The sequence below is a fragment of the Cavia porcellus genome, unplaced genomic scaffold (genome assembly GCF_034190915.1).
Source record: "Cavia porcellus strain 051 isolate PalLab524CR breed Dunkin Hartley unplaced genomic scaffold, mCavPor4.1 scaffold_17, whole genome shotgun sequence".
NCBI classification, from domain to species: domain Eukaryota; kingdom Metazoa; phylum Chordata; class Mammalia; order Rodentia; family Caviidae; genus Cavia; species Cavia porcellus.
The window spans coordinates 37,951,957-37,974,435 of NW_026947500.1; the positions used below are offsets into that span (position 1 = coordinate 37,951,957).

Sequence of the window (22,479 nt, forward strand, 5' to 3'; positions counted from 1 at the left end):
ATTGTCACTTGATCAGTGGTTCTAAAATGAGGAGAAATTCCAGGACTATCTGGTATGTCCAATGTCAACACAAGGATCCTCACAAGAACACAGCAAGGGCACAAAAAACTTGGCTCATCAGTCAACCTAATTGGTTATGAGGGGGCAAATGATTCAAGGCAGAACACTCAAAGATGATCATAACCCTGATTTCCGAGGTTACCAAACTGATAGAATGGAAGCCTGCACTTGTGTGGGGATTATTTTGCCACCACAAATTAAATCCTTGCTGAGAAAAATTCAGCTTTGAGAAGAATAGAGCTATGAGACTAGGCAAGAGAGAGTCTGGTCAGCACCTAAGGCTATTCTAACAGCCACTCTGCACCTATATATTACTATGCCAGAAGCTCTCCTGTTCTGAGATACTTTTTTTTCTGAAATGATAATATGTTTGCAAAAATTTGCATATACATTTATATATTGGCATTATGTGTGATATACTGATAAGCCAACTTAATTGGATTTTATTCACACAAAACAGAAAAAGTCACAATACATATGTGAACATGTTTGTTTTATTTAGGCTATATAATAAATATATAAAATAACAACATTTTTTCATTTGGAAGTATAAATGCCTATAGTTCTAAATTCAGGAAAAGAAGACCATTTCCCCTGCTTTAGTAACTTCTCCCCAGATTCAGACTGATTTTAATTTAGTACACAGTGAAATATACAGTCTAGATCCAGTGTTCTGCATGTGGGTTTCCACTTCGAGGGGCTGTCTTTCTTCTAGTACATGTTTTTGGCCCTCTGTCAAAGATCAAATAACTATATCAACCTGGGTTGTTTCAGCTTCTTTTGTTCTATTCTCTGGTTCCATACAGCTTTATTTTTGTGCCAGTACCATGCTGTTTTAATCACTGTAGCTTTATAAAATAACTTTGAATCTGGGATTGTGACACCTCCAAATGTTTTGCTTTTGTTTCCCTGGACCATCACTAAAAGCCAATCAGATGACAGCACTACATTCTTACAGAACTTTCTTGCCTTGAGAATTTTGAGCCAAAATTAGCTTCTTTTCTTTACAAAGTAAATCACAAGTCCATATGATAATGTTAGACTTCAGCAGGCCTGGAAATAGGATTTAGCCATGGATAAAAATCCAAACAGAATTATGATGTCAAGCTTTGGCCCAGAAGTATGTAACTTCCTCTGAGTATGCTGATAAGGCCCAGGGTCCTTCCAAAGTCCAGATCCAGGTGACGTTTGCAAAACGCCCCAAGATCTCAATAGAAGCATTCCACTGAAAAGTGTTCTCGGGAGTCTTTTTACTTTTGAAGCAAAACAAAGCATGCCATTTGGCCTTGTAACAAAACAATGAATTTGGAGGAAGCAAATGATATCCCTTGAGGTCCATTCAATCATATAAATGTTGCCTGATCCTTAATTCAGAGCAACAGGGTACAGAGTCTCACTGTATAGTTCAGGATGATCTCAAACTCATGGCAGTCCTCCTGCCTTAGCTTCCCAAGTGGTGGGGGTCACAGGTGTACACCACTACACCTGGCTTTTGCCTCTTCTCTTTTGCTTTGTACTTAACAATACACTCTGCCTGTCTGGCTGTGTTGTTCATTTATTGTCCAGGTATCTTACCTGAATTCTTTTGCCTGAAGACACAAGAAAGGAAGAGGAGTCACTGGTTCCTGTGCCATCAGAAACTGGATTTTCAGTTATATGATCACTGTAAGGGCTAGAATTCCAATTAAGGGATTTGAGGGAACACTAGCATTCAGACCACAGCAATATATGGATATATGAATGAAATAGGATGGGAGAGTGAGTCATGAGCATGGTAACTCCTTCCTGGTACCCAGGATCAGAGAAAATTGGACTACGGTTATAAATAGTATGACAACAGAATAGTTCAGCAAATAGTTCTGAAATTAACACTGCATTTGTAATATTACTCTGTCACTAATTAGCTGTGTAATCCTATTAAATTAACTTTTGTAAAGCTCCTTCCCCCAGTTTCATTATTGTTGCTATTATTTAGGGCTGGAGGTGGGTGGGAAGGGGATTTTTTTTTTAAAGCTGTGCTTGGTACAGGTACCTACACCCCAAGATAAAAATAAGTTTCATGTACTGCAAACATGTACTGATTAAGAAAAGGTAACTTAACTAACCTTTCTTCTTCAGTTTCCTAATACGTATATCAAATAAAGCAAAAATAGTATCAACCTGCAAGTGTTTTAAAATGTTTGCAAAATTAGCCAATATGTAAACTCATCACATGCAATTATGCTAAATGGAATTTGACAAAGTCAGTATAAAATTTTTGGTTTTTCTAGTTATTATTAATGTTTTTACCAGTTTGATTGAGGTCAAATTCACATACCATGCAATCATTCACTTATATGTACATTCAACTTTAAGCATATTCAAAGATATAGAATCATCACCACAGTCTAATCTGAGAATTTTTGTTTAAGCACGAAAGAAATCTTATGCTCACCAATGGTCATCCCACAATCTCTCACTCTTCCCTCAGCATCGACTAATCTATTTTCTATTTTTATAGATTTGCTCATTTCATATTCAAATTTAAATAGATCTATATTTATGTCCTATTCATATTCAACATTTCATATAAATGGAATCCTACCATATGTAGTCTTTTGTGTCTGACTTCTCTCACTCAGCTAATGTTTGCAAGGTTCATCTATGTCAAAGCCTGAATCAGTAGTTCATTTCTTGGACTATTTTTTGTTTTTGTTTTTGTTTTTACCAGTACTGGGGATCGAACTCACGACTGCCTGCTTGCAAGGCAGGCACTTATGCCGCTGAGCTAAATCCCCAGCCCCAGTAGTTCATTTCTTTTTATTGCAAATAATATTGCATCCTATGCAAAGATCATGTATTAGTTTGGTGTTATTATTGTAGGATGGAAAAACTGTGGGTAGCATAGAGGGAGAAAGATGGACCAGGGATAAAATCTTAGTGGTGTCCAGATGCCCAGGAACAGTAAGGAGATCAGTTTGACTAGAGATAGAGAAGAATATTTTAAGAATGGAAACTAGGGCCTTTGTAGCATCTTGTAAGAGACACATAGGCTTCCCTATAGCTGGTCCTTCCTGGAATGAGAGACCAGGATTGATCCTTATTGCAGAATACAGTTCTGCCTTCTCACCAGGCTTGCTGGCTTGGGGAAGTCATTTAACTCCTTGAAATGTCAGCTTCCTCCAATCACCTTCCAATTTTCCATTCACCCACTGTAGCCCTATTAGTAACCCAGCAAGTCCACCTGAGGGTGTTACTTAAAAAAAAAAAAAAAAAAAAAAAAAAGCTAAATGTATTTTATAAACAGGAAGACATTTTACAATTACAGCAATGATCCAATAGTTCAGTGATGCTAGAGGCATTTTAGAATGCTTTCTCCTGACAGTTAAATGCTTTAGGGGATTTCTGAATTTCTTAGCAATTGAAGGATAAAACCAGGACTCCCAAGTAGACATCAGGCTTAGATGAAAATAGGTCCTAACAGGCTCATGGTTTTCTAGATGAAGGCTATCTTGTTTATCCGTGCACCACATTGCTTCAGTGAATCTACTTTGTTGATACAAAAACCTGAGATTTCTAGCATATTGTATCATGGTTTACATGCTGTATTCGTTAGTGCTATTACTCGAGAAACAAAATGACGTGTTACTGATAATAACCTAGCTTATACTGAATGCATATAAACTATGTGGCAGACAGCCTGCTAAGCTCCTCACATGAATTAAATCACAACAACTTCCTCTCATTTAAAAGGAACACAAGGGCATGAGAAGTAAAACACTTTTTCAAGTGTAACATGTAACTTACTAAGCTGGGACTTTAAATCACTTTGATTTAAAGTCAAAGCCTTCAAAAAGGATTTTTGGTTTGCTTTCATTTATTAGAACTAAGCATGAGAGTTACACAGCGACCCAGATTCAAAGACGCTAGATCCTAAAGAGGGATTCATGTGGTGCTGAATCACTTGTTTTTGGGGGGTTTCATTTGAAAATACTTTGAAAAAATAGGCATTAATTCCGCATTTGAAAATCCATTGAACAGATCACCCAAGCCAGCTCTCAAATTTAAATAAGCTGAGGACTCCTCGAATTCTTTATGTCACTATTTTGCAAACCCAGAAAATGTCTCTCATCTTCCAGGACACCATCTTTTATCCTGTCATTAAAAAAAAAAAAAAAAAAAAAAAAAAAAAAAACTTTTGAAAACTCAACTCATCCATAAAATCTTCCGTGATCAAGGCGGAAGCCACCCAGACATTCTGTTAATATCTTCAGTGTGATTGATATTTCTCTCCTGCCGTGTGGTAAGATAGCATATGCGTGTATGTGGGCAAGCATATATATCTTTATGTTAATGTGCATCTGTTCCTCTCGTTGCTACCATATACTATTAAGACATTAAGCTCCTGGGGTCTGTTCTGCTTTCCTCCCGAAGAAATCAGCTTTAATCACTTGGTTAACCCCCGTGCCTAGCTTGTGGCTTGATGTGGATGTTCAATAAATATTTACTGAAGCAGTGAGTGAATGATTGCTTACCCATGACAGTGACAACTTTGATGGGAAATCTCTCTTCACATACAGAGAAAATAAGATCACACAAAAACATAACTTCAAATAGCTTGATTTCTTGGGAATGTTATTTTTAAGCAGTCTCAGCTAAAATAGGCTGTGGAATAGCTGAATCTTCACAGATAATTTTTATTTCACCTCTGTTTTCCAAATTGTCACCTCTTAAAAAAAATACACCATCTGTAGAGTGTGATTCATTTCCCTTTCAGGTATGAGGTGATACTTTTGTTTCTTTCCCTCTTAACACTATCCTATTGGTTTGAGACTTCTTATTATCATGGTTGTATTTCTCAAGTTACAGCAAAAGAAGAACATTGAGGAAAAACAATAAGGTCATGACTCATCATCCTACCCTGTTATTATATGAAATTTTTGTTTTTGAAAAAATTGAAATTGTGATACTCTCCCTTAATCACATCTGGTCTCAATCTATTCCAAATGATATTGACACTTTAATTAAGAAAAATGACCATAAAGAGGCCATTACAAAATGTTCTGGTATATATTGAATCAGAAGAGCCACAAATACAAAAGAAGGTTTGAGTGGATTTGAATAGGTTTTAAACTCACCGAATAGATTTTAATCTCACTTCTATATTCTTCGCATTCAAATGATTCCTGAGTAAATACATCATTTAGCTTTAGTCTTCCTCAGTGCCTTTTTCTTAAAATTAGGATTAAAAGACTGCTCTGATGTCACAAGAACATTCACATAAGGGTCTTTGCTCCAGGTACGTTCTTGGAAAGTCCCCCTTTCTTTACTAGTACTGCCAGTATTTATTTAATTGTGATGGTAGACTCCTCCATGATAGACATTTAAAGCCTCTTAAAAGAGGGATTTGTAAACTTTCACAGTTCTAGCTCCATATATACAAAAATTCTAACTGAAACAATATTTTTCAAAGGATTTGATGGGCTTCTTCTGTCTTAGCCTTAGCACAAGGAATTCTTTCTTTACCCAGTGATGCTAACTGTTCCACACATGTGGTATAGTTGGTGCTTGGAAATTTTTAGACAATGGTATAGTGTCAACAATCTGGATGCAAGGGGAACGGTGTTACTGTAAAGGACATTTATTTGAGTGTCGACTTGTTTCCAGACACTCAATGAGAATTTCACAAGGGTCCCACATCTGCCAACCAACATGTTGACACCTTTATTGTTGAAGTCTTTAGTCCTTTGCACTGTAAAAGCTTGCACAATTGTAAGGTATCACTTTAGCTGCTCTGTTACTCATCTATTCCTTTCTCTGACACTCAAATATGTACCACTCAGCTGATAAAAGACACCTAGAGTAATTTCTTCTTTTCTCTATCCTCAAAGTCTCTTTTCAATGTCTAGTTTTGGACATTACATGTCACAGTCTTTTGCTTAATCCCATTTATACTGATACAGTGGTTTTATTTATATTGAGTTTTTATTCTCTGTTCCCCAAATTTATTACCAATTTTTAGCAGGTATAGCCTCTTTCAATTCTATGACTTAGAACAACAGGATTTGTTATCACTGTTATAGACTGGATAATGGGAATCACAGATCAGCCCATTCATAAGGAACATAACAGCTTCATAGGATTCATTTCTTCCCCGGCCTCATTATGGAGTAGTAATAGAGGATTTTAAAGAGGTGGTGGTGGTGGTGGTGGTGGTGTTTGTGTTGTGCTTGCGCGCGTGTAGAGAAGAATTCATATTTTACTGTTTGAAAACCTTTTAATTAGCCAGTAATTAATTTACTCAATTTATGCACCTCCATGTATATGCACCTACATGCTTAAAAAATAGAAAATATAGGGCTGAGAATATACTCAGTGATACAGTCTGCCTGCCAAGCACAAAGTCGTGAGTTTGATTCCTGATACAAAAAAGCGAATATAATTACTTGCATATTTGTGCACATATAAAAGCATAATATATATGTAAGATAAAATACATAAAATGATGGATGTCATACTTACATGAGTTATTTTAATCAGAATTTGAAAATTAGTAATATATTTCATTATGATGCTGTGTCTGTACAGTGCTTTCCAAACTATCAAGAATTTTATTATACCCATAGCCTTTTTTTCAAGTGTCCCTTTGTGTGGTTTTTAGGTTTTACAGATATACTTCAGCTATTTAAAATGCTCCAATGAGCACGCATATAAATATGTCTCAAGTCATTTGTTCAATGACATTTCTCTTTTGTGTGTGTATGTACTGGGTCTCAGGCCTGCAAGGCATGTGTGTTATCCTTGAACTATATCCCAGCCCCGTCCACTGGTGTCTTCACAATAAATCTTTGAAAAAAGTAATATTAGGTCAAGGGCTGGCACTTTTGAATACATGTGCCGTATATTGGTTTTCAGAGGGGTCATATCAAATAGTGCTCTCAACAGCAGTTTATAAAAGTGCTTTTTCTCTACACTCTTGGCGCTACTGGGTGCTTTAATTCAGTTTTTAATTTAAAGAGCAAAGAGGCAGCATCTCACAGGCCCTGAGATTTCCCTGAGTAAAGCTATATTTGATTTATGGTGAAAGATTTTTAACCAGGGCTTGAATCATGGGAATGTGGGCATGTTTGTTCTATGACCAAGAACTGTGTGAATCAGATCTAATAACCATTTCAGTCACTACCAATATAGCCAGATTTCAGAGACAACCAAACTGGAAAAACCTATGTTTTTTTATTAGAAAAAATTCCCATGGTTATGATAATGGTAAATATCATTTAGCTCTCTTTAGACTAAAGCAATAACATTGCCTCACTTGGAATTACATTATCTCATTTGAGACATTGGGGGATCTAATTTATTGATGTTTCCAGAAATAAATATAACTCTATTTGTCTCTAAATAAAAATGTCAATCATAAAGCAACAGCTCGTTCACCTTACCCATGTAGATGTCTACTTTTTCTATATGATCTAAGAACCTGACAAGTCTATTTAAAACTTTACATGTTCCAATCTGTTGCCCCGTCCATTTTACAATCATTTAGAGCCCAATAATTCTCAGTCCTTCTATTAGCAAGGAGAGGTTAGAATAAATTTCAGTACTGATAAGGCCAGTTCCCACTAGAGTAACAACTCTCTGTCAAAATTCTACATTCCTGTTCTTAGGCCAGCAGGAGAAGAGTTATGACAGTTAATCAAGTAGCTGGTTGTGTTTTCTAATCTCTTCTGATTTGTAATAAATTCTTAGGAAAAATTCTTGGGAAATTTCTCTTACTGCCCAAACAGAATTTGTTATAAATTTACTTTGTAGTTTCTAAATGTCATTTCTTGAATCTCAAAGCAAAATTTCAGTGAGAATGCTCACATCACTATTTAATTTCAGTATGTTATTGAAACCACATAGCCTTAAACCTCTGAGATTAATCATTTAGGATCAACCAATTGGAGATAGATTCAAGTTTGTCTTAAACTGCTAGTTTTGCTTAATTATTATTTTGGTTTCTTTTACATGCTTAAGGAAGTATGTGGTAAACACTTTAGTAACATAAAGAAAAGAGAAAAAACAGTTGTTTTATAAATTACATGGGCAAATATATATATTTTGAAAATAATTTCATACATTCATACATAATATTCATAATTAATCTCAATATTAATTCAATCATTTATTCAACTTATAAGTCAGCTGGGGATTTAGCTTAGCAGTATAAGTGCCTGCCTGGCAAGCATGAGGTCATGAGTTAGATTCCCAGTAACAAAAAAAAAAACTTTTTTTAAATAACTTTCATGATATATTTACTAAATGTCAACAGTGAGCATGTTTGGCTATATATGCTCTAGAGAAATGGGATCTTAATAATAGGGTACTAAATGAGGAACTGTATTTGTTTCTTTCTGGAGCAGGAAGCCCTACAGAACCAGGTCCAATACAATAGATTTTCTCCTTTGCTACAAATGCCAAACCTGCAGGACAAGTTACCAAACACGACCGAATCCTTACCAAAATATTCTAAGCTTCCTTCTTAATGACCTTAAATCTCAGATGAAGAAAAACAGATATGGAAGAAACAAAGTCTACACATTCTAGAGGCAGTACCAGGTTGAGAATATTGAGTCCTGATGCCTTCTACATATTTGTTTTGCCTCAGAATATGCTTCCAAACCCTTCATATATTGTTTTTCTTTATGTATATGATTGTTTTTCTATGCTTTCAGTAAAAATTTCATCTTTGGCTTTCTTTTGATCAATATATAAAATTCCAGCTCACAAATGTTTTATTAAACATGGGTCTTAAATGCCCATTGAAACAAGTACATCAAAGAATTAGCTAAGTATCTAGTACTTTCCCTCCACACTCTTTAAATAAAACTTAAATAGTTTAATATTTACTCTGCAGAGTAAACTTCCATTTCTTCAAAAAACAGTCAAGATCACAAATGGATAGTGGACTTCTAGGTAGCGATCAGTTGTGTGATAATACAGAAAGTATGCCCTTTGAATTTTGAAAATACAAGACTTTTAAAAGGAGATTGGCAGCAATCTGACTTGTTTCTTTTTTGATAGTTTCTTTCTTTTTTTACTGACAATTGAACTCAGGACCTTGCGCTTGCCAGACAGGTGCTGTGCCACTGAGCTATATCCCCGGCACTGTTTTTTTTTTTTTTTTTAATTATTTTTAATAAAATACAAATATTTATTTTTAATACATATTTACAGTGTGTAGTGAGTATATTTCTCATAAAGGGCGTACATATACATAATATATTATTAAAATCATTTCTCATTTCCTTCCCTTTCCTAGCCCTCTCTCTCTCCATTTCTCCATTTCTCTTTTGCAAACAATCTACCACCCTGTTTTCTATTGCCTGTCTTTTATTTTGTTTTTGTTTATATTTTGAATTTCTCATGTAAATGTAATGATATAATATTTAAGCTTGAATGTCTTATTTATTTCACTTAAACATATGATCTCAAAATGAATCCATTTTCCTACAAATAATTCATGTTTATCTTTTTTTTTTTTTAAAGCAGAGTAGTGTAGTACTGTGTTCAAATAATATGGTTTCTTTAAGTATTCATTTGGGCTATTTTTTGGCCAAATTTATTCTTCTTAGAGGAGGGGAAATCTGAGTGCAGTGACTATCTCTGTCACCCAAGAGAAATTTTCTTAATATAGTACCAGGTTACAGAAATTTCTATGAAACTACTAAAGAGTGCTTTTTCTTATTGGCTTTTCTTATCTCTTCAGTATGACAAGGTATAATACTCATTCTCCATTTTTAATTCTTTTCCATCTGTGAGTAACTCCATTGTGTTATCTCCCCTGGTCCTTTTTACTTCCTTTCCTTATTTTCTCTTTGGTCAGTAAAGTAGCCTTTCTGATGAACTTTTAGGCCGGATTTTGTTACCTGGTTTAACTTGTTCTTTTCGTTTTTAGAACAGGCTGCTTGCAGGAAGATGCACAGGAGGCTGCTGCTCCAAGGAGAGTCAACGCAACAGACTTCTGAGTGCAGGAGCCTGAAGCTGCCAGCGCTTTTTGGCAGTAGGGGAAAATGATCTGCCTAATGCTGGGATTAGCTATTAGTTCATTTTTGCTATATACTGAAATGTTGTTAAATATTGACCGCATGGTTGAGAATAGTGTTGGCTGCCTCTCCAATTGTCTATCTCCTCTTGTCTATTCTTTTGTGTTACTGAACCTCACTTTTTTCTTACATTGAACAACTAAAATGAATGCATCAAGAATATCAGGAATCCTTGTAACTTACCCTATTGAAATGTATCCAACGCGTCCTTGTCTTCCTGAGAAAAGTCAATGAATTTAAACGAATGCTCTGGATTTCTGCAGAAAATATTCCTTTACATCTGCAATCATAAAACACAAATAAGTTTTATGAAATCATACTACACAAGTGATGATAAACTAGAATTACACATTTCTGAGCTCCAAACTGCTATAATTCCCCCACAGAATTTTAAAATTTGGAATGATATAATACTATATCTAGTGTGTGTGTGTGTTTGTGTGTGTGTGTGTGTGTGTGTGTGTGTGTGTGTGTGTGTGTATAAAATCTAGAGGTGGGTAAAATAAAACAACTACATATATACAGAAATATAGCCGTGAATATTACATATATATATATATATATATATATATATATATTTGCTGTGGTTTATCCTCTTCTAGATTTATTGACTTTTTATTTCTTCGTCAGTGTTCACTATATTGTTATTCAAATGTGTCATATGAATTTTATTGGAGATTTTTGTCTATAAATAAGTTTTTATATATAAATCTGAACAATTTCTTGCTTTTATGTCATCCCACTGGCATGAATTCAAAACAATACAAATAATTATCAATTTATTTCACCTCTGAAAGCCAGACAAAAAGTCTAGAAAATACACACTGTACTTCAAAATTCTGTCTGATATCAAAAACAATAAGCAAATATAGGCATTGGATTGAGAATTAGAAATGGATTCATTTCATAAACCTATCACAAAGAGATGGGCAACTTTGCCATTTTTTTTTTTTTATTTAAGAGGAAAAAGAGAAAAACACAAAACAAACCAAAGCGGCGTAAGGGTACACGCAATACAGAACTACAAAACAAAACAAAACAAAACAAAACAAAAAACCATAACAGTAAGAAATTACCTGCTAGTAGATTACACACTATTTTCTTGAAAATAGTTCCTCAAATCACAGTATCAAAGAACACAAGGTGGACATTCAAACAGGGAGACTGCAAACAGCTGTGTTCAATGTTCCAAAAACATTGATAAAGTCAGCTATTTAACACCCCCAAACACACTTGCTGTTATATCCGTTAGAGCTCTTTTTCTTTTTTTTTTTCCCTCTCTTTTTTACAACAAAATTTACACATCTTGGATTTTATTACTCCTTAGTGCTTATTACTTTCTTTGGGGGGGGGAAGAATACAGTCAAATATGGCAAAACAAAGCTGTCAGTCAATACCAAGGATAGACATAGCACATGGTGTAGAACAGAGTACAAGTTTATCAACAATGGTTATCAACGTTGTCCCTTGTTTCCTTAAGAAGAATTGTCTATCTTATTAGATATTATAAAGTTGGACAAAACAGTAGAGAACAAGACCAATAAAACTTAGGCATTGTAAACATTACAGGACTTCCAAAGAAGACAATAGTCAAACCAGAATGGGTATCTTAGTGAATCTTACTGTCTTCAAAGTAGTTGCCTATGTCTTCAAACTTGATACTATCATATAGAATGGAACAGAGTCTAATCAGTCAAAACAAGATCGTGGGAGTACTACAGGACTTCAAAACAAGTTAATAGGAAATCGAAAAGAGTTACTATTTATATATCCTAATTTTTTTTGAATTTTTTCTTTAATTAAGACAAACATAAGAAATGACTAAATAATTTTTTTTGAAACAATAAGGGGGAGATTGAGATAAAACAGGACATAACAATATAACAATAGAGGTCACAGCATGACTGTTTCAACAACCTAGTACTTCACCACCTTATAACCTGACTTAATAGTAGTTACCATAGTGTCTTTTTCCTTGAAATATTTGGGTAAAACTTCATATACTCTAGCTTCAAATATTTTCATATCAAGAAGCCCAGAATAAAGCCTTTCTAATTAATGAGTGAAAACTTTATAAGGCTTCAAGGCCACCTAATGGGGAATCATGATTACCACATATTTTTATATATTTGAATCATTACTTACATTAGGGAAACTATTCGGTATTCACACATGCGAGATTGATTTATTTCACTTATGAGTATGGTCTCAAGCTGCGCCCATTTATTGATAAATATCTCAATGTGATCCTTCTTTATAGCTGAATAATACTCCATTGTATAGAAATACCACAACTTTTTTATCCATTCCTCAGTTGATGGGCACTTGGGTTGTTTCCAAGATCTGGCGATTACAAATTGTGCTGCTATAAACATAGGTGCACATATATCACTGTGGTATGATGCTTTCAGTTCTTCTGGGAATATGCCTAGAAGTGGAATAGCTGGAATAAATGGGATTTCCAGTCCCAACTTTTTGAGAAATCTCCAGACAGATCTCCACAAAGGCTGTACCAGTCTACACTCCCACCAGCAGTGCAGGAGAGTTCCTTTTTCCCCACAGCCTCTCCAGCATTTGTTGTCGGTTTTCTTGATCCTGGCCATTCTTTCAGGAGTGAGATGGTATCTCAGTGTGGTTTTAATTTGCATTTCTCTAATGACCAATGATGATGAGCATTTTTTCATGTATTTATTTGCCATTTGCATTTCTTCATCTGAGAATTGCATATTCATCTCAGATGTGGGCAACTTTGGGCAAGTATCAAAATCTCACTGGGTTTTAATCTCCTCGCTATGTAAAATGAAAGGCTTTGTACAAAATTGCCTTGAAGAACCTTCCTTTTCTCAAGTTGTGTGGTAATTTCCCTTCCAATAATATGTTTTCATGTGAATAGAATGTACAAGAAGGATTTCTGTGGAAAAAAATCCCCGTATATATGTAAAGACCAAATTTTGTTAACTTACATGCTTTCAATCACTGGTTTCTAGTTCTGTGTAGACATACTTATTTATATATAAATGGTACCAAGCTCATTAGAATCAATTAATTATAATCAAATCACCACTTGATTTGCAAAAAATTCAACTGTCCACCAAATGGATATGAATAAATTTTAATTTTTGAAACTAATAGTTTGGGACCTGATATCCAGTATTTCAGCTGCCTAACCTTCAGCCACCTCACTGTTGAGAAGATGAAATTCTGCAAGGAAGAAACCACAAGAGACTTGCAAAACATCTCACAGAATTTTAGCATGATATCATGATATTTTTATTCTTGTATATTTAAAGAAAAATATTTCTGGATAAAATATTCATTTTAATTCAAATGTTACTGTTTTGCAAAAACAACAATTCCTAATTTTGAGTGTTGAGTGATAACTTCAATCATTACTACACTGGACAATTTTAAACCTGACACATTTGATTTGTTGTTTGATGATAGTACTTGAATAAACAAAAACAAATTTTAAAATTATAAACCATATCACTTTTCTGACTATATACTAAACTCTCTACATTATTAAAAAATTAAAGCTCATAACTACTTTATAAAAATTTTACTCACTTTGAAGATAACAATATGCAATATTTTAATTAGTGTTAATTTTCTAGTATTTTGTTTTGAAATTCTGTGCCATTGTTAAAAAACACATTCTTCCTTGTTGCTTTGTTTTTAAAATAAAAATAAAATTACATATTCAAACATTTATTTACTCAGGATTTCCATTATATAAAGAAAATTCAAATATCAATGGTTATAGAGAAATGACAGAGTTGATAAGGCTGATTGCAAAGTCCACACTGCATTCTACACACAACAGTACACTCGGGCAGTGCAAAATCAGTACACACAGCTTTTGGCTACGCCAGGCTACATCTAGTGATGCAGAGCCAGTTCACATTCAACTTCTATAGGTTTTCCCAGGTTCTGTGACTCTGAATATATTGGTGAATACTCACATTTTCATACATTATTGCCCAAATTCTCTCAACACTGTTATTTTCATATTTTCATGTTCAGCGGAACCAAATGATATTTCATCCACACTTTAGTCTGTGTTTTATACCTGGCACTTTTCCTATTTCTAAGGCCTTTGTTGACAGCAGAATGCCTACTTTACTGGGATCTTAGCTTAGAGAACTGAACTAGGTAAGGATTCCCTCAAGGGCATAGACATTGAACTGAATAACCACTGTAATGGGTGAGGTTGCACAGAGAAAAACGAGGCAGAAAACTTATATTCATGAGAACAGAATGCATCAGATCATTTTGCAGACATAAAATGTGGGGCCGGATGAAGCTTCACTAACCAATTAATTCAAATCATATGCCATGCAAGTAAAGGGAGTAATACACACGGTATTCATCCATGCATCTAGCTTCTCAGTAGTAGCATTGTATTTCCTAAGTTCAGGTTTATATGCATTAGTGCAAAATGAATTTCACTACTCTAGCATTTCATGTGTTAGTTAATTTGTGGTGGTCAATACCCAGGTACCATCATGGTTACAAAAAGGCTTTGGAGTCAGAATAGCCCAGGGGAGCAAAATGATTATCCTGTTATAGAACTTTCTGAAAGTAGATCAATCTCTATAGGTCAATATCATTATTTGTGAGGCTAGATGCTGAGAACTGTTGCCTTCCGTACTGCTGCAGAGATGAAGTTTTATGGACACTTTGTACCCATGTCCGACCCAGAGTAAACACACACAAATATCTAGGGGTTCTCCTCCTCCTCCTCCTCCTCATTATCATTAGCATCATCACTGTCATAATTTCTTTAAAAAAAAAAAAAAACCAAAACAGAAAGGATAGAAATGATACAGAATTTCTTTTCTGTGTGCCTAATGAAATCATATACACTTTGTACTTATATTTTCTTTCAAAATAAAGCACAAATTAGAAAATTATGATTCAAGTACTAACAAAAAACTAGACCTCAATTTACCGGAATATTCATGGTGGATTTATTTTTTTCTTATCAGTGAAATGGGAAAGATGTTTATCTCTCTATGTATTTGAAATTTAATGGTCAGTTCTCTAAAAACACAGATTTAAAATAATTGATCATTCTGTTCAAAATGTCCAATATAATTGCACTCAAAGCAGAGAGTATCATAGATTCTAATAATATATGTTTTAATTAAAATTCATGATTTTCTACAAGAATGAGAAAAGGCAAAGCTTCACGTTTTTTTCTTTCCCAAAAAAACTAGTTCTGGAAGAATGTCCATTTGGAATTTGCTAACTGAGAGCTAGATTTGTGATATTCGCTGATGGAATTCCAAATCAATGTGACATCTTAAATTTACATTTATTTTTAAATTAATAGGGCCAGGGACATTAAAAATTAATAGTGTCTGCCTGGCAAATACAAGGTGCTGAGTTCGATTCCAGATGTCAAAATAATAATTCCCCCAAACAAATCCCCCCAAAATTTAAATTAGTGTGAATTTTGGAGCTTTAGAGATTAAAGATTATGCCCCTTCTCACCAAATGGGAACAGAATCCATTGAATTGTCATCTTAGTCTCAAAAATAGCTTACAGAGTCATGTATTTTCAGTGTCAGAGGACTTTCAGGCTGATGAAGATGCCATATTGATGTCACCAGGAATGAAGCTGGCCCTAACCCTTCAAGACATAGAAGGCTTCTAGTAACAACACACGCTTTCCCTGAAGGGGAGTTTGCCATAGATTACTGTCAGGTCTGGGCATTGTTTAGGAATAAATATTATTTATTTTTTTCCTCATTATCTTCATTCATGAAATATTGAAATGCCTAATCTGGGCAATGAACTGTTCTAAAATAATACAAGGCCTACTTCAAGGAACTCACTTTTATTCTAATATATATATATATATATATCTGTCATACATATGTATACATATATGTATATATGTGTACAATTGGTGAGGATATATACATATATGATTGTAGATTACTAAAACAGTATCTATGACAAAAAATAATCACATGAGGAGCTATGTAAATAAGGCTTAAGGGAAACTGAAGAAATAAAGCTAAAGTAAAGAAGGTATTAGTCAAATCAAAAACAGAAAATCTCAGTAGTGAAGAGAAATCCTGTAAAAAAAAAAGAACCAGATATCTTTGCCAAAATGGACCAGAAAGAATTATTAGTGTGAGAGGTGGTAAATATATTTGTGCATATTTCTGTGCATATACCTCACCCCTTTCCCCTTTCCCTCCCTTCCTTCCTCCCTTTTTCTCTCTCTGTCTCTCGGTCTGCCTGTCAGCCTGTCTGTCTGTCTCTCTCTCGATAGACAGATAGATAGATATGTAAATAGATGTGCAAGTAGATATGTAAATAGATATGTATATGCATATATATAACATATTCCATGTGTGGTTAACCAGGGATATACCATGAACAGTCCAATATGCCATGCTCAGGAGTTGGGATGGTACCCTTATTGTTATTTAGTTGCTGTGGTACTGCTGGGTTTCTTGTATCTGTTTTTAAGAAGCAAGGTCTGTTTTTAAGAAGTGCAGGTGCAGAGAATAAACTAAAAGTCAGTAGATCCTTCTCCATAATCCTCAGAGGCTAATATAGGTCCTACTGAACATAGCTTGAGTTTGTATGATATCAGCTGAGAAACACAGGTAGCAGAGAAAGAGAAACTCAGAAATTTCAATTCTAATGCCTTTCTTTCAGAATATGGAGCAAACTGGGCAATGAGACTCAGGAACTGCCACTATTGTTTGGCATTCTGTCACCTTCACATTTTGTAAAAGCTGCAGATAGATCACCAACCATATGAAAGCGATCGTATTAGATCTGGTGATGGAGTGATGAGCAGGAGAAGCACTGTCCCTGCTCTCAAGTGTTCTACATGTCTATGACAATGACAAAGAACCATCAAGGGAAAGTTTGTACAGATCACAGCATTATTATGTTATTATAAGCAAGATGAAGTTACTTAACTATGAAAAGGGTGACTTTTGGATTGGATTATCTAGAATCAAATTTCAAATTTATCACTTCCCTGCTCTTCTGTGTGGTTAAGGGCTTGAGTCTCAGGTTCCTTCTATGTGAAATGAAGATAAATATGTCTCATATATCTTGCTGTGAGGATTAAATGAATTAATAGATTACCAGTTAGCTGTGCTTGATACAGAGAAATGCTCAAAATTATTGCAATTTTGGTGACCCTTACTATTGAATTCCTATTATTACTTCCTAGGTAGTGTATTCATGGCTTTTTGAAAGGGTAATATTTGATATTAGATCTGAAAAAAAAGAAGGGCCACAGATATGAAAGGTTTTAGACAGGATATGCATACTATTTCCTAGTCAAAGTCCATGCCAGTGTAAAATTCCTAAAGTTACCTTAATATTAAAATGTCTTCATCTTACGTGAAACAACTTCAGCATAAAAACTGAATTACATAAATTACAACACTTTAACATGAATTCTAACTCTTTTACTTGTAGGATAGGAAGGACAGCTTTTGTCCATTTGAGAACTAAATGAGACATCCATTAGGTCATCTGTAAATTATGTAAGTAATTTACACACTTTGGAAATAGCTTAAAGTTCTTCAACTTTTGTTCAGTAGAAATTGGTCAGGTAAGGATCATCATTAACTACCAGAAATGTTTGTTTTTAATCAGATAGATGTGTCAGTACTTGACACTTTATATGATCAGTTTTATTGGTGAAATGACCAGCATTCAGAATTTTATATGTATGGATTGAGCTACATATTTTTGAGACATTTCTCGCATTTATGCTGGCATGGTTTAAAAATCTAGCAAGGCCAGAAGTGTTTACTATTAAGTTAGAGATGATACCTGAGGCGTGATTTGAGACAGTTCTCTCTCCATAGGTGAGAAGATCCAACTCTACATGTATAACATAGTAATTTTCTCTCTGGAATGCTGACTACCAATGCTGGCATTCTGAGAACCTAAAAGAACAAAAATGTGGGACTATATTTGCACTTTGAGAACAGGCTGTGGAAACTTTTGCACATTCTCACTATTGGACACATGTTTGTCTGGTAAACATCTCTGTGCTTGGTAAAACTAGGTGAGGGGTATTGTTTTACAGTGTGTGATACTGAGGGCATAGCTAATCCTTACCCACCTCAGGCTTCTTTGGTAATTACTTATTAAGAAAGAATTTCTTATGTGTTGTGCACGACAAAAAGATCTCCCTAAGTTCGCAGTTATTCATAGATCTAAAGAGCAACTAGAAACCATTGTATCTGCCTTAGGGTAGGAAAGATAATGATAAAAACTGAAATTGCAGAGGTAGCCCAGTGTTCAAAGAATAAAGACATTCATGACTCCAGATAACATTATTGAATTTCATCCTCTTTAAATGGAAATCTGAAATATAACCAGAGAGTGCTACTGATGATTATGCATTTTAAGAGATAATAATGGCCTATCTATCTATCTATCTATCTATCTATCTTTCTATCTATCTGGATAAAAATTGTAACATTTAGTACAGGGAAGGAACTTTAGGAGTGTCACAGACATGTAGGTAAGAACGATCAAGGCTTCAACCACAGTAAGACAAATGGACACGGAACTGTAGGCGGATTCTGAGACATATTTTGAAAGCAATCTCATTAAGATGTGCTTGTGAAATAGAAATGAAAATTACCATATGGAAACTTCCCACGTTTGGAACAGCTTTTGGGAAAACTTGATGCCAAATATGGCGGGGAGTGGTGGTCTATGTTTGAGTGCAGAGGTTCATTATTTCTGCGAAGGAGCGCGCTTTAAAGTGGCAGAAGATGAAATGTTGAACCTTCCTCTGACTCTCCATGTAGCCATTCACAAATCTTTCAATCTCAACAGCATTTTCAAAAGACTGCCTATGCATGTACAAGTTCTTAGGCCTGTGAGATGCTGCTTTCCATAAGGGGGATATTTCTCATGAATAAAAAAGAGACCAAGTGGGAAGCGTCAGATTTGTTTCAAATTCGTGAAGCCTTGCTATGCTTCTCTAGTAAATTAGAACCCAGGAGAAGGGGATTTATCATTACATGTCATCAAAGAGAAGATGATTTACAGACAAAGCTACTGAGCTTTGCAGTCTCTCTTGGCTCTGAATACATAGTTGTTGGTTTAGTCAGTCAGGCCATATGTTAGTCTGTCAAGTAGATATTCAATCAATAACATTAACTGCTGTGAATTAGCCATGTACTGGCCCATGTATTTGTCATAAATGTCTGGCAACTCCTCTTCTAACTGTGCATTTCCTAGGTGTTTCAATGTTTAGCAAAAAGTTTCAAGTGCAATGCAAAACAGGCTTCACAACATTTTGCATTGACTCCGGAACTGTTGCAAAAATTATAGATAATTAAATAATAAACTCAACCATAGTTATGTTTGATGTACAAAAAGTGCACATCCTTCAGAAAATTATAAATAACTTCTGATTCCATATTTCCAGACTATAATTGAAACTAATTTTTTTATACTACATATTGAACTCACAACCTCACACTTGCCAGGCAGGCACTTATTCTGCTGAGCTAAGTCCATGGTCCCTTGAAACTATTTAAAAAAATTAGTGAAGAACAGAGTCTATCATTATGTAAAAATAATGTTGTGATCTTTACACAGCTAATGATATAATACATACGAGGTTGATAGACCAAACTATTCAAATTGAACTCTTTTCACATAGACTTTAAATGAATTTGATTTGTATAAAAACAACTAAAATGAGAATATTTACATACAAACAGGAGAGTTTATGATTTCAGAACCTGTGTAGCTTTGGAAACAGAAAACTCCCAGTGTTTTTTTTTTTAATGTACAGTGAAGATAATTTTATGTAGTTACTATAAGCCATTCTTGTTTAATAGGAGAGAGAAACCAGTTAGCCAGTCTTTTGGACTCTATACCATTACTGTTATCTAACATAAAAAGTAAAGGAAACAAAGGATGAATTATCCCAAACAATATATGTATATGTATATAAATGCTGCTAGTTCAATAATATGAGATGATAAATAATCCAAACATTGGGATATTTTTCATATTTGCCTTTAGCTATTGAAGACAGCTGAAGTTGTTGTCAAGTTGCATGTATAGATTAAACTATGGATTTGCATATTCTGTTGGAGTTTTATATGGCATGCTTAATAACTAATTATTATAATAACTTATTGGCTCAATATTTAATAATTGAGGTATTGTACATTCCCTATGACCAGTTTGGAAAAATTCTCCTAAAAGAGAAAGGGTGATATCACTTTATGGTTTTTCTTTCCATCACAGAATGATAGCATGAATGGCTTTTTCTATTCATCACTTAAAAATAAGAGACAAAGGATGTCAGGTGAAACACAGAATATTTTCTGGGTTATTTACTTTTAGAATACTCAGAAGACAAGTGATTTCAATTTAGAGAACTCATGAAGATAGTAAAGGTAACCAGATGATAAAATAATATACAAGGAAAATACCCCAGACTTTCTACACTAAATATACCGTCTTTCATTTAGCTATACTAATATAGTGTAATATTTTTATGATACCATCTTTATGACTCACAAAGAATAAATTACAACTACAAACCAGTTTATTTGAGAGGTAGATGGGAAAGAGACTTCTCTAGTGAGCTGCGTGAGAGAACTTGAGTGAGAGACAAAATGCTACCCTTTGTGAGGGGCTGATTTGGTCCTCCAAATAGTCATATTATGTATTCTGCTAATAGCACAAAGAAGTGAAAATAATTATTAGTTATATAAGGTGCAGGCACAACATCAACATTTAATTTAATGTTGTTTTGCTTGGGCAAGCTCATCATGCAGTGATAACATAGAAGAGAGTCTAACATACTAATGACCAGGAGCAAACAGATGTGCTGAGGAACAGCCAGTGTGCATAGTTAAAGAAAATAAGATGAGGGACCAACAGGAATGACCTTAGTGCCATGAACTGCAGTAGTCACAGGAACCAGGGAAAAGGACAAGAGCATACCGAGTCTACAGTAAGCAAGCAGACCCTGTGGATGTTGGACAAGAATGAGGGTTTTTGAGTCATTCTGTAAACTGTGATTTGAGTTGTTTGGTGTGCCTTACGGCATGGAATGAGAATCAAAGACAGTATTAGCATGAAATGCAATTACAGTTCCACACACAAATAATCTCTAGTCCTCAAAAGCATCCAGCGGTGAGCTAGATTCCTTTTAAGGATAGTGAGGTTATTATCACATAAGGTATTTAAGTATAAGCTATGCAGATACTTGGTATTTATTTTCTAACTTGGTATCAATTCATTGTCAGAATTCAATGAATTGTGCCATTTGAATTAAACTTACTGAATAAGAGGCAGTGTCAGTACAGATATTTTAGAATTACAGTTGATTATATGGGAGCGTTAGATGTGGTAGTTAATTTCACCTAGATTAAGCGATGCCTAGAACGTTAGCAAAACGTCCTTTCTGAATGTGTTTTTTAAAGTGTTTCTGGAAGAAAGTAGCAATTCATACAGTGAAGTGAGCAAAATCTGCTTTCACTAGTGTATGTGAGCATCATATGATCCCTCACAGGCTGGAACATAATTGAAGAAAAGCAAATATTGGGTGAACTAAGCCTCTCTGTCTCTCTCTATCTCTGTGTTTCTCTTTCTCCTTGTCATTTTCTGGTGCTCTTTCTGACCTGAGACAAAGTATATATTCACACACACACACACACACACACACACACACACACACACACGCACACACACACACAATACACATTTTGGAGAACCTTAACACAGTGGGAATATCATGATTGACCATAACATATAAATTAACACTCTGTGAAGCAGATTCTATGATGCAGTTTTTATAGAACATGCATTCTTATATAGAACATGCATATTCATTTATAGAACATGTATACATATTGAATACAATTAAATAATTTATTAGTCTCCTGGAAATGACATTATAATGGTTCATAGACATTGCCTTAAAATAACAGAATATTTAAAATATATATGTAAATTTCTTTAAAAAGGTTTTCATTTTCTAACAGTTCTGGAGGAGGGCAGAAGCATTAAACAGATCCATGACCAGGCCACAGTCTTCTGAAGCTTCCACAGGATGGTCTTTTCTTGTCTCTAGCTTTTAGTGTTGTGTGTTCCTTGGTTTATGACCACATAATTTCCATCCATGCCTACACCTTCCACTCTCTGTGTGTGCCTTCTTAGAATTCCCACATGTCTCCATCATAATAGAACCAATAGTCTTGGACATTAGAGACCACTATTTCATTTCAAGTAGAATTTTTCTGTAAAGACCCTACTTTTAACTTAGATATGTCCCAAATGCCTGTTTGACATAGGGCTGGCCATCAGCAAGGTGATGGCA

At 34.7% G+C, this 22,479-nt stretch overlaps 1 protein-coding gene across 4 annotated transcripts in view; it reads right to left on the minus strand.

The window, feature by feature from the left end:
• Positions 1–22,479, minus strand: part of Lrrc4c (leucine rich repeat containing 4C) — a 1,223,661-nt gene that overhangs the window by 197,771 nt on the left and 1,003,411 nt on the right. For 3 of the 4 annotated variants that reach the window (XM_063227790.1, XM_023563016.2, XM_063227789.1), the window contains exon 5: positions 10,311–10,407. The gene's annotated coding sequence lies outside the window, so the exon portion shown is untranslated. Of the gene's footprint in view, positions 1–600; positions 1,650–10,310; positions 10,408–22,479 lie in introns of those variants that run through there. The other variant, XR_010040205.1, reaches the window with a different exon arrangement.